We start from the raw sequence: 19,267 nt of genomic DNA, 5'->3' as shown, positions 1-19,267 counted from the left end.
AGAAAAATTGTCCTTGATCCCGGCCCAGAAAGTAACTTATCTGGGTTACGATTTTTGCTCAGTGAACCAAAGAGTTTTTCTTCCTCAGGAGAAGATTACCAAAGTGTTCCAGACTATGTCAGCATTGCAAACCAACCAGTCGGTCTCTCTGAGACAGGTGTCGAGGGCAGTGGGTCTTATGACCTCATGTTTTCCTGCGGTACCATGGGCGAGACTCCGTCAACGTCCGTTACAAATGTTTCTATTAAGAAACTGGGACAGGGACGTAAGGTCCCTGGAGTCAAGGATCCGGCTTCCCGCCAGGATAAAAAGAAGCCTGTGGTAGTGGAGAGCTGGCCAGCACCTAGCAGGTGGTCTCCCATGGTCCTTTCCCATATCCCGAAGAATTACCACGGATGCGAGTTCCTGGGGATGGGGGGACCACCTCAGCAATGCAGTAGCACAGGGAGAGTGGTCCTCGAGGGAGGCAAGGGCCTAATCCAATCATAGAGAGCTGCTTGCAGTCCAGAGAGCCCTGCAGTCTTTTCAGATGGAGATCAGAGGTCACAACCTCCAAATTCTGTCAGACAATATCGCGACAGTCGCGTATATCAACAAGCAGGGAGGCACGAGAAGCCGGATGCTTCAGTCCATTGCTCACGAGATTCTTTCTTGGGCAGGGGGGAATCTAGCTTCCATTTCTGCTGTGCACCTGAAGGGGACAAATTGCCTGGCAGATTATCTCAGCCATCACAGGATAGACCGAGACAACTGGTCCCTTCATTCCCGAAGTCTTTGCAGACCTCACCAAGAAATGGGGTTATCCCATAGCGGATTTGTTCGCAAACCGAAACAACCGCAAGATGGAGATATTCTTTTCCATGAACCCGGCAGACCAAGCCTTGGGGATCGATGCTCTGGCAAACCCATGGCCTCCAGGCCTATGTTATGCCTTCCCGCCAATCAGACTGATTCCAGAAGTCCTCCGGAAGTTTCTGCTAGAAGAGACAGATCTGATTCTAATTGCCCCATTTTGGCCCAAGAGGCCATGGTTTTCCCTGCTACAGTCTCTGGTTTCAGAGCCTCCGTGGAGTCTTCCGAAAAGGGACGACTTATTATTGCAGGGTCCAGTATCACACCCTCAGGTGGTTTCCTTAAACTTGACGGCCTGGTATCTGAAGAAAAGATACTGAGTGCCTAGGGGTTCTCTGACAAAGTAGTCAAGACTCTCGTTAATTGCAGGAAGCCGGTTACTAGAGCCATATATTCCAAAGTTTGGAAAAGGTTTAACTCATGGTTATCTGAAAATGATAGATTAACTCATGATATTCCGTTTATTTTTGAATTTTTCCAAGAGGGTGTCGACAAAGGTCTTTCAGTTAGTACCTTAAAGGTACAGGCGGCAGCTATTAGTGTGTTCCTCCAGTTTTCTCTCCTGGAAAATCCCACTATAGCCAGATTTTTCAAATCTATCTCTAGGGCCAGACCAGTAATGGTGAGAAGTTGTCCAACTTGGGACCTGTCCCTAGTAGTTCAAACTCTGGTGGAATTTCCGTTTGAGCCTCTGGGAAGTATGTCAGTTAAGTTACTTACATTAAAGACTGTGTTCCTTATAGCTGTTACCTCAGCTCGTAGGGTAAGTGAGTTGCAGGCCCTATCAGTAAGGGAGCCCTTCCTCACGATTTTTTGAGGATCGAGTTGTTTTACGAACCGATCCAGGTTTTTTGCCCAAGGTGGCAAGTACATTCCACCGATCTCAGGACATTGTACTGCCAACCTTTTGTAGTTCGCCACAGGACGACCTAGAAAGAAAATTTAGTTTTCTAGATGTAAGAAGGATTCTCTTAGTCTATCTTGAGGTCACCAAGACCTTTAGGAAAACTGATGCCTTTTTTGTCCTCTTTTCTGGAGTTCACAAGGGGAATAGTGCATCTAAAGCCACATTGGCTAGATGGATAAAGCAAGCCACCTCTGAAGCTTACAAAATTAGGGAGGTTCCTACACCTTTTGTTACTGCGCACTCAACTAGAGCCTTGTCTAAGTCTTGGGCTGAGAAGGCTGGTGCCTCACCGGAACAAATTTGCAGGGCTGCCACATGGTCCAGTTACTCGACCTTCATTAAACATTATCGCCTGGATCTCCTATCAGCTCAAGAGCAGGCGTTTGGTCGTAAGGTCCTTCAGGCAGTTGTCCCTCCCTAGACTGGTAAGTTCTGGCTCATCATCTCATGGGCTGTCCTGGAAGACGCTTGGAAAAAAGCTGAGTTAGACTTACCGGTAACTCCTTTTCCGAGAGTCTTCCAGGACAGCCGGATTCCCACCCGGTTCTGTCTGAGGTTATGTGTATTATGCATATGTTTTGCAGGGTCCTACGGTTCTTGAGAAGACTGACATGGGCCTGGAGGACCGCCCTTTTTTTCTGGTGGGGGTGACGTGTTTTCTGTCCTGGTAGGAGGAGCCCAAGGTCTCATGGGCTGTCCTGGAAGACTCTCAGAAAAGGAGTTACTGGTAAGTCTAACTCAGCCTTTTGTTTTTAGTGGGACAGCTGTGAGGAAGAAGACAGCAATGGGAGAGGAGACAGCACTTTTTTTTTTTTTTTTCTTCTTTGGCATGCAGCCTGGTATGACTCAGAAGGGAGTGCTCGATAAGGGTCTGGTAAGGATTTTGGGGACCCCACTGTTAAAGCTGACCCCCACATGGTTTTTTTGTTAATTTTTTTTACATTCAGTTGATGACTCATCAGTTATGGGTGTGGCAGCCGGCTTCTTGACTCGCTCTTTATCGACCAGCTATATACAGTGAATGTAAAAAAAACGCAAAATTGTGGTAAAAATGCAGAAACACTCAAATGCAACATGCATAGATGTGAATCGAGCCTAAATGTTAGTTGCTTATGTTTCTGGGAGTGAGCTGATTATGTTTCTATTATGGACTATTTATTTTTAATTAAGGTTAGTTGAATAGTCTGTATTGTACTCAACATTCTTTGCATATTTTAAATGTTGAAGCTGCCTAATGTCTTATTTTTATGCATATATAATGTATTAGGATAATTTAGTCTGCATTCTCTGATTAACCTTTGCTACAAGAACATCCCACTTTCACTGGAGTTTGCTTTGTCTTTAAAGAATGTTTAAAAAAAAAAATCTGGAGCAGAATTCCAAAAACAAATAAAATTAGTAGAAGAGGAAGCCACCAAGTTATCCCAACTGTGGCAGAAATGGTTAAAACAAAGCACAAGCAATGTTTCTCCAAATACCACCACATCAGAAGACGTTGTCAGCACAAGTTCTGCAACTGACAATTGGGGATGAGCTTTATGTTCGGCTCAAACATGAGTTGGACTCAAACATTGGCTGTTCGTTGAATAGCAAGCAATTTTGGGTGTTCGCGGCAAATTCGAAAGCTGCGGAACACCCTTTAAAAGTCTATGGAAGAAATCAAGAGTGCTAATTTTAAAGGTTAATATGTAGGTTATTGTCATAAAAAGTGTTTGGGGACCTGGGTCCTGGCCCAGGGGACATGTATCAATGCAAAAAAAGTTACAAAAACTGACATTTTTTCAGGAGCAGTGATTTTAATAATGCTTAATGTAAAACAATAAAAGTGAAATATTCCTTTAAATTTCGTACCTGTTTCCCGTGTTTAGAACAGTCCGAGAGCAAAATGACATTTCTAAAGGAAAAAAAATCTCATTCAATATTACTTGCGGCTATTAATGAATTGTTGGTCCCGCAATACAGATAAAAGTAATTGAAAAAAACAGCATGGGGTTCCCCCACAGTACATTACCAGGCCCTATGGGTCTGGTATGAATATTAAGGGGAAACCCAAACCAAAATTAAAAAAAAAATTGCGGGGGTCCCCCCAAATTCCATACCAGGCCTGGTATGGATATTAAAGGGAACCCTGTGCCAATTTTTTTTTTTTTTTTTTTTAAAGGAGTAGGGGTCCCCCTCAAAATCCATACCAGACCCTTATTTGAGCACACAACCTGGCAGGCCGCAGGAAAAGAGGAGGGGACGAGAGAGCGGCCCCCCTCCTGAACCGTACCAGGCCACATGCCCTTAACATGGGGAGGATGTCCCCATGTTGATGAGGACAAGGGCCTCATCCCCACAACCCTTGCCCGGTGGTTGTGGGGGTATGCGGGCGGGGGGCTTACCGGAATCTGGAAGCCCCCTTTAACAAGGGGACCCCCAGATCCCGGCCCCCCTGTGTGAATTGGTAATGGGGTACAAGTACCCCTACCATTTCACAAAAAATATGTCAAGAATGTTAGACAATAGCCGGTTTTTGACAATTCCTTTATTAATGTCTTCTTTCCCCACTTCTTCTGGTCTTCCTTCGGTTTTCTTCTTCTTCCTCCATGTTGTTCTTCCTCTGCTTCTTCCTCCGGTCTTCTCCTCAGGCATCTTCCTCCAGTATCTTCCCCGCTTCATCCTCCGGACGATCTGCCTCAATGGGAGTCTCCCATTGTGTGACACTTCTGTTCTTGTGACAGCTCTTATATAACTGAGGGCGGGGACACCTGGTGACCCTGCCCCCCTCTGACACCATGGGGAAAGCCATAGGGAAGTCCCTGTGCATCAGAGGGGGCGGGGTCACCGGTGGCCCCACCCTCAGTTGTATAAAAGCTGTCACAAGAACAGAAGTCTCACACAATGGGAGACTCCCATTGAGGCGGATCGTCCAGAGGATGAAGTGGGGAAGATGCCGGAAGAGAAGACCGGAGGAAGAAGCAGAGGAAGATAGAGGAATAATCGGGGGAAGAACAAGATGGAGGAAGAAGAAAACCAAAGGAAGACCAGAAGAAGCGGGGAAAGAAGAAGACATTAATAAAGGAATTGTCAAAAAACGGCTATTGTCTTTTTTTAACATTTTTGACACTTTTTTTGTGAAGTGGTATGGGTACTTGTACCCTATTACCAATTCAGACGGGGGGGGCGGAATCTGAGGGTCCCCTTGTTAAAGGCGGCTTCCAGATTCCGATAAGCCCCCCGCCCACATACCCCCACAACCACCGGGCAAGGGTTGTGGGGATGAGGCCCTTGTTTCCATCAACATGGGGACATCCTCCCCATGTTGAGGGCATCTGGCTGGGTACGGTTCAGGAGCGGGGGAGGCGCTCTCTCATCCCCCTCTCTTTTCCTGCGGCCTGCCAGGTTGCGTGCTCAGGTAAGGGTCTGGTATGGATTGTTGGGGGAACCCCCACGCCATTTTTTTTAATTTAGGCGCGGGGTTCCCTTTAAAATCCATACCAGACCTGCAGGGTCTGGTAGGGAATTTGGGGGGACCCCCACGCAATTTTTAATTTTGGTGCTGGATTCCCCTTAATATTCATTCCAGACCCAAAGGGCCTGGTAATGGACTGTGGTGGAATCCCATGCCGTTTTTTTCAGTGACTTTTATGTGTATTGTCGGACCGACAATTCATTAATAGCCGCAAGAACTTTTAAATGACTTTTTTTCCTTTAGAAATGTAATTTTGCTGTTCTAAACACAGGAAACATGCGCCCCTTTACAGGCATACTATAGACACCCCCCAGGTACAAAATTTAAAGGAATATTACACTTTTATTGTTTCACTTTAAGCATGATTAAAATCACTGCTCCCGAAAAAACGGCCGTTTTTAAAACTTATTTTTGCATTGATGCATGTCCCCTGGGGCAGGACCCAGGTCCCCAAACACTTTTTATGACAATAACTTGCATATAAGCCTTTAAAATTAGAACTTTTGATTATTCATATTCGTGTCCCATAGACTTTAACGGTGTTTGTATGTTCCAACTAATTTTTTGCCTGTTTGCATGTTCTGCTGCGAACCGAACGGGGGGGGGGGGGGGTGTTCGGCTCATCCCTAGGCTCCACTCCCTGGTACATTCTTTCGTACACATGGCTCCTCTCCCTAATTGGCAAGGCTTTGCACAGTGTAGTGTGAGTATAGTGTAGTGTAGTGTGTTAGTGTAGTGTAGTGCAGTGTTTAACACAGCATTACCGAACATTTAAGGCGGCTCAAGGTGGCTCTCCTGTGCAGAATTATGTACCTGTATGTGATCCAGCACTTCCAGGTCTGCGGCACGCACGCATGCTGCCAGTAACCCACTCAAGTTGTGATTGGACACAGCTGTAGCCAATCAGCAGGTTCAGTGGAATCGATGTCCACTGAGACCCACCGATCATTCAGGAGAGGAGCAGAACGGTGGTCTGCCTATGTAAACAAGACAGCTCGCTGTTCTGTGAGAAGGGAAGGTAGTGAGCCTGTGTTTCTGCAAAGCAGGAACACGGATCTCTACCTACCCATAATACAAGCACCTCCCATACAGTTATCAAGCACTCCCTAGGCACACATTTAACCCTTTGATTGCCTCTGATTTTAACCCCTTCCCTGCCAGTGTCATTAGTACAGTGAAAGTGCTTATTTTTTAGAAGTGATCACTGTATTAGTGTCACTGGTCCCCAAAAAGTGTCATTTAGGTGTCTGATTTGTCCGCTGCAATGTGACAGTTCTGCTATAAGTCATTGATTGCCGCCATTATTAGTAAAAAAACAAAAAAGTAAATAATAAAAACTCCATAAATATATCCCACCGTTTGTAGATGCAATTTTTTTTTTTTTACCAAAAACATGTAGCAGAATACATATTGGGCTAAATTGATGAAGAAATTCGATTTTTTTTCCCCCCATTTTTTATTGGATATATTTTTGTAGCAGAAAGTAAAAATATATATATTTTATTTTTTTTCAAAATTGGCTTTTTTTTTGTTTATAGCACACAAAAAAAACGCAGAGCTGATCAAAAACCACCAATTGAAAGCTCTACTTGTGGGGGAAAAACAGGTCGTCAATTTTATTTGAGTACAGCGGCGCAGGAGCGCGCAATTGTCAGTTAAAGTAGCGCAGTGCCGTATCGCCAAAAAAGAAAATGGCCTGGTCATGAAGGGGGTAAATCTTCCAGAGCTGGTTAATAGCTGTTGTGTACAACACTGTAAGAGTCAGGTCAATTGTATTGTTTATACTGTACACCGTTCCTTTAACTTAAAGTGCCTTCCCCTAATATTCACCATGCAATAACTACATAATAAACCATACTGTTTATCATTGTTGCATTAATGTACACTAAACCATATATCAATATCAATTACAAATATAAAAAAAAAAGTTCATGCAAATTTCAAAATTCTTGCAGTATTTTCTTATTCTATCAAAAAGTCTTTTTGCTTTTAATTGCTTGCCAACCAGCCACCGCAGTTTTACTGCGGCAGGTTGTCTCCGCTGCGTGAAATCACGTTATTGTACGTGATCTCACGAGGTCCGGATGGCAGGCGCGCGCCGTGAGCTCCGTGAAAAAAACAAAAAAAAACCCAAAAACAAACAGGATACAGAGCAGACTTGAGTAAACAAATCGGGTGTCTTCCAATCCCATGGTGCTGAAAGGACAGCTCCGAGATAAAACACAGGATAAGACTGAGCATGCTCATAACCAAAGACTAGACGGTCCCCATTGACGAGGTTCCAGTCCTGAAGCACCCAGTTGTAGTCCTATTCCCACACCTCCCAACTTTTTGAGACAGGACTGAGGGACACCTATTAGCAAAAGTATGTAGGCATAGGACAGACCCCTTGCCACGACCCCCTTAAAGGAGAAATATACACAAAATGATTAGTTAAACCCACAAGTCCTTTTTTTTTTTTCCACCACTATTATTCCTTTATATTGGCTTTTTGATATTTAGAAATGCAGTGATTTAGAAATTGGATGAAAGGTTTAGCTCTAGGAAACACTTTTTGAAAGATCTTCTTTTTTTTTTTTTTTTGGGACCAGGTGACAGATGCACTTCGTAGGAGTCAGGAGTGCACCGCTAAGGTAGTGGACCCTAGGACTGACTGCTGCGGATTGAACCCTGGAAGGTTCAGGAAGCAGGTCTACAGGATAACTAACATGGATCCCAGTGGGAGCTAGAGCATAGATTCCCCAGGGCGCGAAGTCTAAGAGCCAGCAGGTGTTTACCAGAGCCTCTAGTGGTGAAGATGGACTGCGCTGCAGTCTGGCTCCAGGTCGCAGCCCCCAGGGTCTCGCAGATCACGCTCACGGTAGACTACAGGAGAAGAGGAAGGAGGCAGCAGACTGGAATAACAGGGAAGTAAGGGGTAAGCCAAAGGTCAGGGCGACTAGCAGACAAGGATAAACATAACACGCCAAAGGTCAGGGTAACAAGCAGACAGGGAGAGTCGAGAACAGGCCAAAGTCACTAACAGGAATCAGACGTAGGAAACACAGCAAGTACACACGGAGGCTAACACACAATGGTTGATCAACACTGCTGGCTTGCAGTGCACAGGTTAATATAGGGTTCCCTGATAGGGCCTGGGGTGGGGCCATGCTTAGAGGAGAGGTTATAAAACCAGTCAGGTGAGAGGCAGCTGGTCTTTAGAGATGAACACATGGAGACAGGTAAGCTGACAGGGAAAACTCTATTGCATAACCATGACAAGGTGATTTTTATATACAGCTCAGACCAAAATGAGGGACAAATGAGGAGGGAAGAGGGACAGAGGGGCTTTGCTCCAAATCTGGGACAGTTGGGAGCTATGTATTCCCTATAAATTGCCTCTGTGCCCACATTATACTGGCTATTACTGGAGATTCAGCACTGGATGGCACTTTAAAAGCATGATTATTTATTGATAAAATAAGAATATACTGCATTTTTCTAAATTTTCAGGCTTTTTTTGTTTTTTCTTTTTGTAAAAAATAAAACTCTATTTGTGGGGAAAAAAATGATACAAAATTAATCTGAGTACAGTGTTGCATGACCGCGCAATTGTCATTCAAAGTGTGACAGCGCAGAAGATTGGCCTGGGCAGGAATGGGGGTAAAAGTGCCCTGTAGGCAAGTGGTTAAAGGAGGCCCAGATGTGTTCTCATTGCTGGATGTCCTTCAGCTACCAATGATCTGTGTTCCTGCTCTTCCTGATGCCCGACCTGCTCCTGACTTTGCTTTGTAGATTCTGGACTCTGACCATGCTCTGCTGTCTTCTGTGTAACAACCACAGCCTGCTGCCTGACCACCCTTCGGCTCTTCGTGTATGACTCTGGCTTGGCTTCTGACTATGTCCTTACTGCCTATCCCTGCTGACCCTGGCTTGCCATCTGATCACATCCCTGATCCTAATGGGTACCCACATCTACCTCTGACTGGGTGTCCTCACAGCCTCTGTGCCAAGCAGGGCCGTCTTTAACACAGGGCACAAGGGGCAGCTGCCCCAGGCCCAGTCATTGTTGTGGGGCACAAGAAAGCTTCCCCTTGAGCCCACAAATAGTTGATAAGTGGATTCCAGAGGGTCCAAGAAAATGTTTGCCCATGGTCCAATCAATATTAAAGACGGACCTGGTGCCAAGCTTACAAGTTCCTGGGTTCCAACCTTGGCTCTCTTCTGGTGTACCTGCACTGCTGTCCAGAGGCCACCACTGCCGGTTACCCAATTACCAGAACCCCGGTGCCCTGTGCCCCCGTTCCACACTCAGAGGTACTTGGACCAGAGCTGCAAGAAAAAGCCCTTTTGTCACTTTGGCCACCAACCAAGCTACGTGACAACAGGGGCAGAAGAGGACTATAAAGACAATCATATGAGATGCAAACGAAACCCAAAAGTGATTCTTCTTTCATACTGAGTATTCTATTCTGAGAATTCGGATATCTAAGCACAGATCTACCAGCTGCTTAAATATTTAGTAACCATTACATGGGCCAGTTACCCGAAGAAAAGGTCTAATGTAAAACAACTTTTCTCCTAAAGGCCAACTGGACTTTCAGTTTAAGTGTTTTTTTTCTGCATCGAAAACGCATGGATAGTAAGTTATATGTTTTTCAATGGCATAGTTCACATCAGTGCGTTCCATTAACCCCTTGCCGACCGGCTCACGCCGATATATGTCGGCATAAGGGCACGTACAGGCATATTAACATACCTGTACGTTGCCCTTTAAAACGCAGCATTGTGAGCGCTTGCACGCCCTCCGCGAGTGTGATCGCGGGTCCCGCAGACTCAATGTCTGTGGGGATACCCACAAACGTCTCACGGAGAGGAAAAAAGGGGAAATGCTGATGTAAACAAGCATTCCCCCATTCTGCCTAGTAACAGGACACTGATCACAGCTCCCTGTAATTGGGAGCGGTGATCAGTGTCGCGTCACACATAGCCACGCCCCCCACAGTTGGAATCACTCCCTAGGACACACTTAACCCCTGAAGCGCCCACTCCTGGTTAACCCCTTCACTGCCAGTCACATTTACACAGTAATCAATGCATTTTTAATCACACTGATCGCTGTATAAATGTGAATGGTCCCAAAATAGCTCCAAAAGTGTCCGATGTGTCTGCCGTAATGTCGCAGTCATGATAAAAAAAAAAAATCGCAGATCACCACCATTACTAGTAAAAAAAAAAATGAATAAAAATGCCATAAAACTATCCCCCATTTTGTAGACTCTATAACTTTTGCGCAAACCAATCAATAAACGCTTATTATAATTTTTTTTACCAAAAATATGTAGAAGAATACATATCGGCCTAAACAGTTTTATATATTTTTTGAGGATATTTATTATAGCAAAAAGTAAAAAATATTGCGTTTTTTTTCAAAATTGTCGCTCTTTTTTTGTTTATACAAAGAAAGAGGGTTCCCCTAAGTGGATTTTACCGGCACTTGCATAGAAATGATATAGAATGGGGGAGTACAAACTTGTATGAAGAGTAAAAAAGTATTTTATTTATTTAAAGATTCTCATATATTAAAAACAATGTGGACATTATAAACAACGAAAACATATTACATAGTAAACATATTTCAAAAAGATTATAGCGCAAAAAATAAAAACCGCAGAGGTGATCCAATACCACCAAAAGAAAGCTCTGTTTGTGGGAAAAAAAGGTCAATTTTGTTTGGGAGCAACGTCGCACGACCGCGCAATTGTCAGTTAAAGTGACGCAGTGCCGAAACGCAAAAAACGATCTGGTCTTTGACCAGCCAAATGGTCCGGGGCTGAAGTGGTTAAAAAAAAAACAAAAGAGAACATGCTGCATTTTTCCTGCACTGGAACGCTGTAAAATGCATCAAGAATACATAATACACAATGAAGCAAAACTTTGAACCAAACAAATCCAAAATGAAACAAAAAACACATTTTCCCCCATCAGGCACATCTCTGCCTTCTAATAGAATTTTAGAAAGGACAAATATATAACGATCCGTGGATTAATCATACATAATGCTGAGAGTCATTCATTCGTCTATTTAAAGAACACTTTTTTAAGCAGCGCAGCGGCTTAGTGGTTACCACTTCTGATTTGTAACCACTGACCATTGGCTTGAACCCAAACCATGAGACTGTCTTCATGGAGTTTCCTTTGTGGGTTTCCTCCCACACTCCAAAGACATGCTGGGAGATTGTTTTGTCTCCTCTCTAAATTGGCCCTAGTATGTGTATACATTATATACATGCGAGATAATAGGGGGCTTTAGATTGCAAGCTCCTCAAGATCAGGGACAGATGTGAATGTACAATAAACTACATTTTCAAGTATTGGGACACCTGCCTTTACACACACATGAACTTTAATGACATCCCAGTCTTAGTCCGTAGGGTTCAATATTGAGTTGGCTCCGCCCTTTACAGCTATAACAGCTTCAACTCTTCTAGGAAGGCCGTCCACAAGGTTTAGGAGTGTCTATGGGAATGTTTGACTCTACCTCCAGAACAGCATTTGTGAGGTCAGACACTGATGTTGGATGAGAAGGCCTGGCTCACAGTCTCCACTCTAATTCATCCCAAAGGTGTTCTATCAGGTTGAGGTCAGGACTCTGTACAGGCCAGTCAACTTCCTCCACCCCAAACTCACTCAGACGTGTCATTTATGGATCTTGCTTTGTGCACTGGTCCAAATCATTTGGTGGAGGGGGGATTATGCTGGGGGGGTTGTTTTTCAGGGGTTGGACTTGGCCCCTTAGTTCCAGTGAAGGGAACTCCTAAAGAGTCAGTATACCAAGACATTTTGAACAATTTTATGCTCTCGACTTTGTGGGAACAGCTCCTTCCTGTTCCAACATGACTGCACAAAGCAAGGTTCATAAAGACATGGATGAGCGAGTTTGGGGTGGAGGAACTTGACTGGCGTGCACAGAGTCCTGACCTCAACCCCATAGAACACCTTTGGGATGAATTAGAGCGGAGACTGCAAGAGCCAGGCCTTCTCATCCAACATCAGTGCCTGACCTCACAAATGCTCTTCTAGAAGAATGGACAAACATTCCCATAGACACCCTCCTAAACCTTGTGGACGGCCTTCCCAGAAGAGTTGAAGCTGTTATAGCTGCAAAGGGTGGACCAACTCAATATTGAACCCTATGGAGTAAGACTGAGATGTCATTAAAGTTCATGTGTGTAAAGACAGGCATCCCAATACTTTTTTGGGGGGAAATCATGTACATTACAGTGCTGCTACCCCAGTTGTTGCCACTACCTCTAATCTATTGCTTTCTAATCTATTACCCTTACACTGAGACTAAAGCTGCTCCAGTAACTTCTACCCCCTGCACTGCCCATACTGGGGTACTACTGCATTCATTGCCACAACTACTGCCCATACCCTACTAGGGCTTATACTGGGCAAATCCACTGCAGCTGCTCTTTGTTTTTATTTACATAGAGTTTGAACCTTGTGAAACTGCATTTTTCAGCATGCAATTGTTAGTTAAAAGTTTATGGTTCAAGCTTGGAGTAATTATCTGTAGAGACAGAAAAGTTAGAATTTAAAAGGTAAAATTAAAAGTTTGTTAGCCAGAAAAGGTTTTAAAGATATAGTAGATCAGAAAGATCGACTGTTATACTGGAAATCCAAGAAAGACTTTCCCGGTGCCTTCATATGCTGATAGGAAAATCCTGGACTGCCGCACTCCGTGAAAAAGCATCTTTATTGAAAACTGTAGATGAAATCCCAAAATGCAGACAAATGGTCGACACAACAGGAATCAAATGGCTGACGCGTTTCACATCAAATGATGCTCCTTTGCCTTCATATGGTGCCATGAATAGGCACCAGGAAAGGAAAATTTACAGAATGGCAAGCATTACATTTTCCATTATGCAGGCAGAATGTAGCATTAGCACCCTCTGTTGGTTACTGTGTGCCATCTACAAGTAATGCAACAAACCTCCAGCAAGAGGGCGCTATGCAGCAGGCAGTGATTTGTCATCAACTACGGCAAGCAAAGTCAGTTTAGCACCAAATTAAAAAATAAATAATTGATTGATCAGACACAATAGAGCTCATTGGATTTTATTTGAAATGAAACTCAATTCTAGTAAATGAACAGAACAAAGCACAATGTATGTCTACATGAGCAGTAAGGATGCAGATTGGAGGGAGGAGGTTACAAAACCGATAAACTTTCCTTCCTCCACTATGGTCACTTCACAGAGCCTGGATATGGACACGTGGGACAGACGGTCCTGTATAGCAAAATTCTTCTTCATTTTAGTCTGATTGACTTGGGCTTGAGGTTTTAAATGGCCAAGTATGAGATCTCCTCTATGGGAAAGCGGACTGGAAAGGAGAGAGGATTTCCGGTAGGTAATTGTATGATGATCGTGTCTTGCTCAAACTGGAAGCAAACCTGCAAGAAAAGAGATGGCACAGTGTCAACTTGCTGGACTATAAAAAGTCAATTAGTGTTGGCCATAGAGACAAAGACTTTACCATACCGTATCTATAAAGATATGTGCATGTAGTTTATCTTACATAATTTGTTTTTTGTTTATGTGTTGCAGAAAATGGCTATTGAAAGGGGAAAAAAAAAAATAACCAGTTACACTTACCGGTAACGGTGTTTCTGGGAAGTCTTCTCAGGCACCTTGAGAGATGACTGGTCCACCTGACAGGAAACACAATCAATCAAGAGGTTAAAGGCCCCCACCCCTCCCGGTGCTCCTCAGTTGTGACAAAGTATTGACCCACACCAGTGCACAAGAGTGAAAAACATAAACACCACCACACCCTAAACATTACATTATAGCTAAATAGAATGGGTGGGAAGTAGGCCTGCCATCCTGGAAGACTTCCCAAAAACACTATTACCGGTAAGTGTAAATGGTTATTTTCTCAAGTCGTCTTCCAGGACGGCACCCTGAGAGAAGAGCAAGTAGCTCAGGCCTACCTTTAGGGCAGGACAACCGCTTGCAGGACTTTCCTGCCAAATACCAGGTCCTGAGGGGATAGTAACTCCACTCTGTAATGCCTCAGGAACGTGTTCTGGCTTGACCATGTGGCGGCTCTACATATCTGCTCCACCGAAGCTCCGGCCCTTTCTGCCCAGGAGGTTGCCAGAGATCGCTTAGAATGCGCTTTAAGGTTTCTAGGAGCTGCCCTACCGGACTGCTCATAGGCTAAAGAAATGGTATGTTTAATCCATCTAGCTATAGAAGCCTTGGATGCCTGTTGACCCTTCTTTTGGCCAGAAAAATTAACTAAAAGATGGCTGGACTTTCTAAATTCCTTAACTTTTTCTAAGTAGGATAATAAACAGCATCTGACGTCCAGACAGTGAAAAGGAACTTCCCCTTCATTCTTGGGGTTACTACAAAAGGAAGGTAGCACTACTTCTTGAGTCCTATGGAACTTTTATGCTACCTTAGGGAGGTACAGGGGGTAATGCCTAAGTATAACCCTGTCCTCAAGTAAACTGAAAAATGGCTCTTTAATAGAAAAAGCCTGGATGTCACCTACTCTCCTGGCTGAGGTGATTGCTAGCAAAAAGGCCAACTTGAAGGTCAGGATCCTAAGGGGATCTGATCTATTGGTTCAAACGGGGCCCTTGTTAACCCATCTAGTACTAAGGTAAGGTCCCAAGGTGGACACCTAGACACCTGAACAGGGGACAACCTCTCTCTGACCAAGAGAAATCTCTTGATCAGGGGGTGTAATGCCAAGCGTTTCTCCAGAAAATAGGACAAGGCTGAGACCTGTGCCTTAAGGGTCTTGGTTGCCAAACTCAGATCTGCTCCATTCTGGAGAAATTCTAAAATAGCAGGGATCTCTCTCTGTGAAGTCCCTCTCACCTGACACCAGCGAGAGAAAATCCCCCAGGTCTTGGCGTAAATACGCCTTGTGACCGGCTTTCTACTAAGGAGCAGTGTATCCACTACTCTGTCCGACAGGCCCTTCTATCTCAGGTTCTGCCTTTCAAGAGCCAGGCCTTCAGCTTGAAGAAGCTGGGGTCTGGATGGCAGACTGGCCCCTGAAGAAAAAGGTCGCACCGGACAGGGAGGGGAAGAGGTGGGGCTATGGACCAACCCTGCAGGGTTGGTAACCAAGCTCTCTTGGGCCACCAGGGCGCCATCAGAATCAATTTGCTTTCTGAGAGGAACAGCTTTTGAAGAACGCTTGGAATCAACCCCAAAGGGGAAAGGCATAGGCCAGATGGAAGTCCCAGACTTGTGCCAATGCATCTATCCCCTCTGAGCCCCTCTCTCGGGCAAGGGAAAAGAATCTCCTTACCCTTCTGCTTTTTCTGCGGGCAAAGAGATCTATTTCTGGAACGCCGAACTGCCGACTTACCAGGGAAAAGACCTCTGGATTCAATTCCCACTCCCCCTGCAGAATCGGCTGCCGACTGAGGTAGTCTGCCTCTACATTCAAAGTTCCCTTTATGTGGATTGCGGAGATGGAAAGAATCTGATTCTCCGCCCAGGACAGGATCTCCGCTGATAGGGATAGGAGTGTTGTAGATCTGGTGCCTCCCTGATGATTCAGGAATGCTACCGCCGTGGCATTGTCTGATAAGACCTGCACCTCCTGGCCCCTGATCCTCCCCTCGAAAGCCTTTAGCGCTTCCCCTATGGCCAAAAGCTCCCAAAAGTTGCAGGAGGCCCTTCTTTGCTTTGGATCCCAGGACCTCTGAGCTATTATATCCTCCAGGTGGGCCCCCCACCCCCAGGAACTTGCATCTGTAGTTATCCTGAGAGGCTGAAGTTGGCTCCAAAGGAGACCCCCCTGAAGCCACTGAGGAAGAAGCCACCAGTGAGGAGAGTCTTTTACTTCGACCGGAATGGCAATTTCTATGTCCAGAGAGTCTCTTTTCCTGTCCCAAGAGGATAGAAGGAAATGCTGGAGGGTCCTGGAATGTAGTTGAGCCCAGGGAACTGCTGGGATAGATACCATCATCAGACCCAGTACTCTCATGATACCTCTGTAGGAGATGGTCCTTGCCTGTAACAGCAACGTGACTGCTGATATGAGGCCCTCTACCTTGCCCTGAGGTAGAACTAATTTTTGTTCCGAGGAGTCCACCAGGAAACCAAAATACCACTTTGTCTGGGCAGGAGTCAGCAAGGTTTTTTCTCTGCTGATGATCCATCTCAGGGCTTCTAAGGTCTCCATTACTCTGGATAGATCCAGAAGTAGCTGATCCTGACTCAGATTGTAAATCAAAATGTCGTCTAAGTAGGGAATCAATGCCACTCCCTGGAGATGCAGGAAGGCCAACACCTCTGCCATGATCTTCGTGAAGACTCTTGGACTGGATGCCAGTCCAAAGGGGAGGGCCGCAAACTGCCAGTGCTGCACTCCCTCTATAGAGGCAATCGCGAATCTCAGGAAGATCTGATGGTCCTGAAATATAGGGATATGAAGGTAGGCGTCCTTTAAATCTAAGGTCACCATGAACACGTCCTTGAGGAGGTGTCTCCTGAGAGAATAAACACTCTCCATGCGAAACTTGATAAGACAATACCTTCCTGAGGGTTTCGGTACCACAAAAATGTGGGGATAAAAACCTTGACCCTGCTGGCCCACTGGGACTGGTATTATGACCTCCTGACTGGCCAGCTCTTTTATGTTTTGATGGATTCCTGCTGCTTTGCAGGGATCCCTGGGAAGGTAAGTCAAGAGAAACTTGGGGGGTGGAGGGGAGAGAAATTATAATCTGTAACCCTCTTATAATTTGAAGAATATGGAGGCTCTGAGTGACCCTTTCCCACTGAGGGGCAAAGTGGGAAAGTCTTCCCCCTACTGGAAAGTCATTTAGGGGTCTTTTCACCTGACTTCTGGCTGGAAAAGAGAATGCCTGACTTTTGCTTGTCCTTTCCAGAGCCCCAGTGTCTATTAGGGGAGACCTTTTTCTCCGAGAAGCGTTTTTTTGCCTGGGGGCCTCGAAAAAACCTCTTCCTCTCCCTCCTAGGTTTAGTAGGGATTTTTTTCCCCTTTTTGGTAGAGCTGGCCAGGGCCTGATCTAGGCCAGTACCAAAAAGGAGAGTCTCCTCAAAAGGGAGACTGCATAGATGGGTTTTAGACGAGCTATCCCCGTCCCAAGTCTTAACCCAGAGGGCTTTACTGGGTGAGTTTAGTAAAGCACCTGATTTTGCAGTTGTACGTACTGTCCGATAAGTATGCAACAGCATTCCCTATGACCTCCAAAGAATCCAAGACCTCTTTAGATTTGGAGGTTCGGGATACGTGGTCCATCAGTTTACAGACCCACATGTCCGCGATGCAAGCTGAGGCTAACGCGGGGCTTATTGCCGCAGCGTTAGCCTCCCAGGCTCTGCGTAAAATGGTTTCAGCCCTCCGATCCATTTGATCCTTTAAATTACCGGTGTCTTCGAAGGAAAGATCAGACTGCTTAGAGACCTGTGCTAAGGAGGCGTCTAGCCTAGGAGTTTTGAAAAATTTTTCCTCATTCTCCTCAGTAAAGGGGCATCTACGCTTCCATGTTTTATATTTCAGGAGCCTTTTTTCTGGTTCTTTCCATTCCCTTAAGATGACCTCTTTGAGGGTGGAATGCACCAGAAGAACCCTGGCCTGAGGTTTAATTAAGCCTCTGTACATTTTATCTTGAGCAGAAACCTGCGCAGCAGGCTCCTGAATTTCTTCTGAAGCATAAATAGCTCTTAGAAGATCATCCATGTCGTCAGCTGAAAATAAATGTCTGCTAGACTTGAGTCCTCCCTCCCATCCTCCTCTTGGCTGTCCACCACCCCTTCATCCGAAAATCCCTGATTAAGGGTTTCAGACTCGCACTCTTCCTCTGAATCCTGAGGAAGTGGATACTTCGGAGCATCCGCCCGGTATCTAGACCCCCTGGAGGGACCGGAGCCCTCCTGGGAGGAGACATCCTTACTAGTATGAGCCTCTGAATCCCTAGGCTTAAGGGTGGATTAAAAAGCCTTTAAAGTGGACAGCATCTCAGTTTGTACAGTGAGGAACTCCTTTATAATCTGAGATGTCTCCTTCCCTGTCAACTTCTGTATGCACTTAAAGCAGAAGGGCTTTGGATGATCTGGGGGTAACCTATCATTATAGTTCCCACATCTCTTAGAACGGGTGGAGGATTTCACGGGACGGCTGGAAACCTCACGGGCAGTAGCATCATCCCCTGAAAAAAAAACACACAGGCATAACACTGTGAGACACAGAGGAGAAGAGTTGGAGTACCCTCCCCCATCTAAACCTCCGGAGGCCGGTCAGACTTACCCCCCTGTGGTCTCTTCCATGGCCGTAGACCCTGCAGGTCTCTCCTCATGTTCCATGCTGCTTCAGAGGGAACCTTGATACGCACAAACGCAGAGGAGACGTGGGCGCCTGTTCCCTGTGGATTTTATATCCTTCTGTGTGGCTGCATCGCGCTGCCGCCGCCGCCATCTTGCCGAAGACCGGAAATGGCACGGCACATGCTGAGGTCATTTCCTGCCTGCAGGTCTCCAGAGGAAGAAGTGATGTCACTACTCCACGATACTCAAGAAAAATGGCGCCGAGCACCCCCAGGACGCTGAGCTGTACTCAGCAAAGGGAGACACCTCGTGATCCCAGTGAATGGCTGGTTCGGTCGGACGGGCGGATGCGTGGATGGGTGACGGCCACAATCCTGCTGGGAAGGAATAGTCCTGCAGACACCGCTGTAGAGGACTTTACCCCCCTGCGCAAGAGAAACGCTGCCTTTAGAAGGAAATCCAGACTCCTTCATCTGCACGGCCACCGCACAGGTAAGGAAGGGAGACAGGAAGATTGGCCCCTGAAGTTCTGGGTACACCACTGTACCCAGGGTCCTTCAGCACTCAGGGGGTTCTTCCAATTTCTGCTGCCCCCCCGAGGAAAGAATAGGGGGACCCCCCAGGAAGGATAGAAACATCTGGCCGGACCCAGCAGCTTCCCAGGCATTTGGTCCAGCTCCCAGGGGGAGACCACCAGCCCCAGGCTTCGGGTCATAAGAAAAAATAACAAACGGTTTTGCT

This window comes from Aquarana catesbeiana, linkage group LG07, assembly GCF_042186555.1.
Source record: "Aquarana catesbeiana isolate 2022-GZ linkage group LG07, ASM4218655v1, whole genome shotgun sequence".
NCBI classification, from domain to species: Eukaryota; Metazoa; Chordata; class Amphibia; order Anura; family Ranidae; genus Aquarana; species Aquarana catesbeiana.
The sequence above is the reverse complement of the archived record's forward strand: the minus strand, read 5'-3'. Positions refer to the sequence as shown.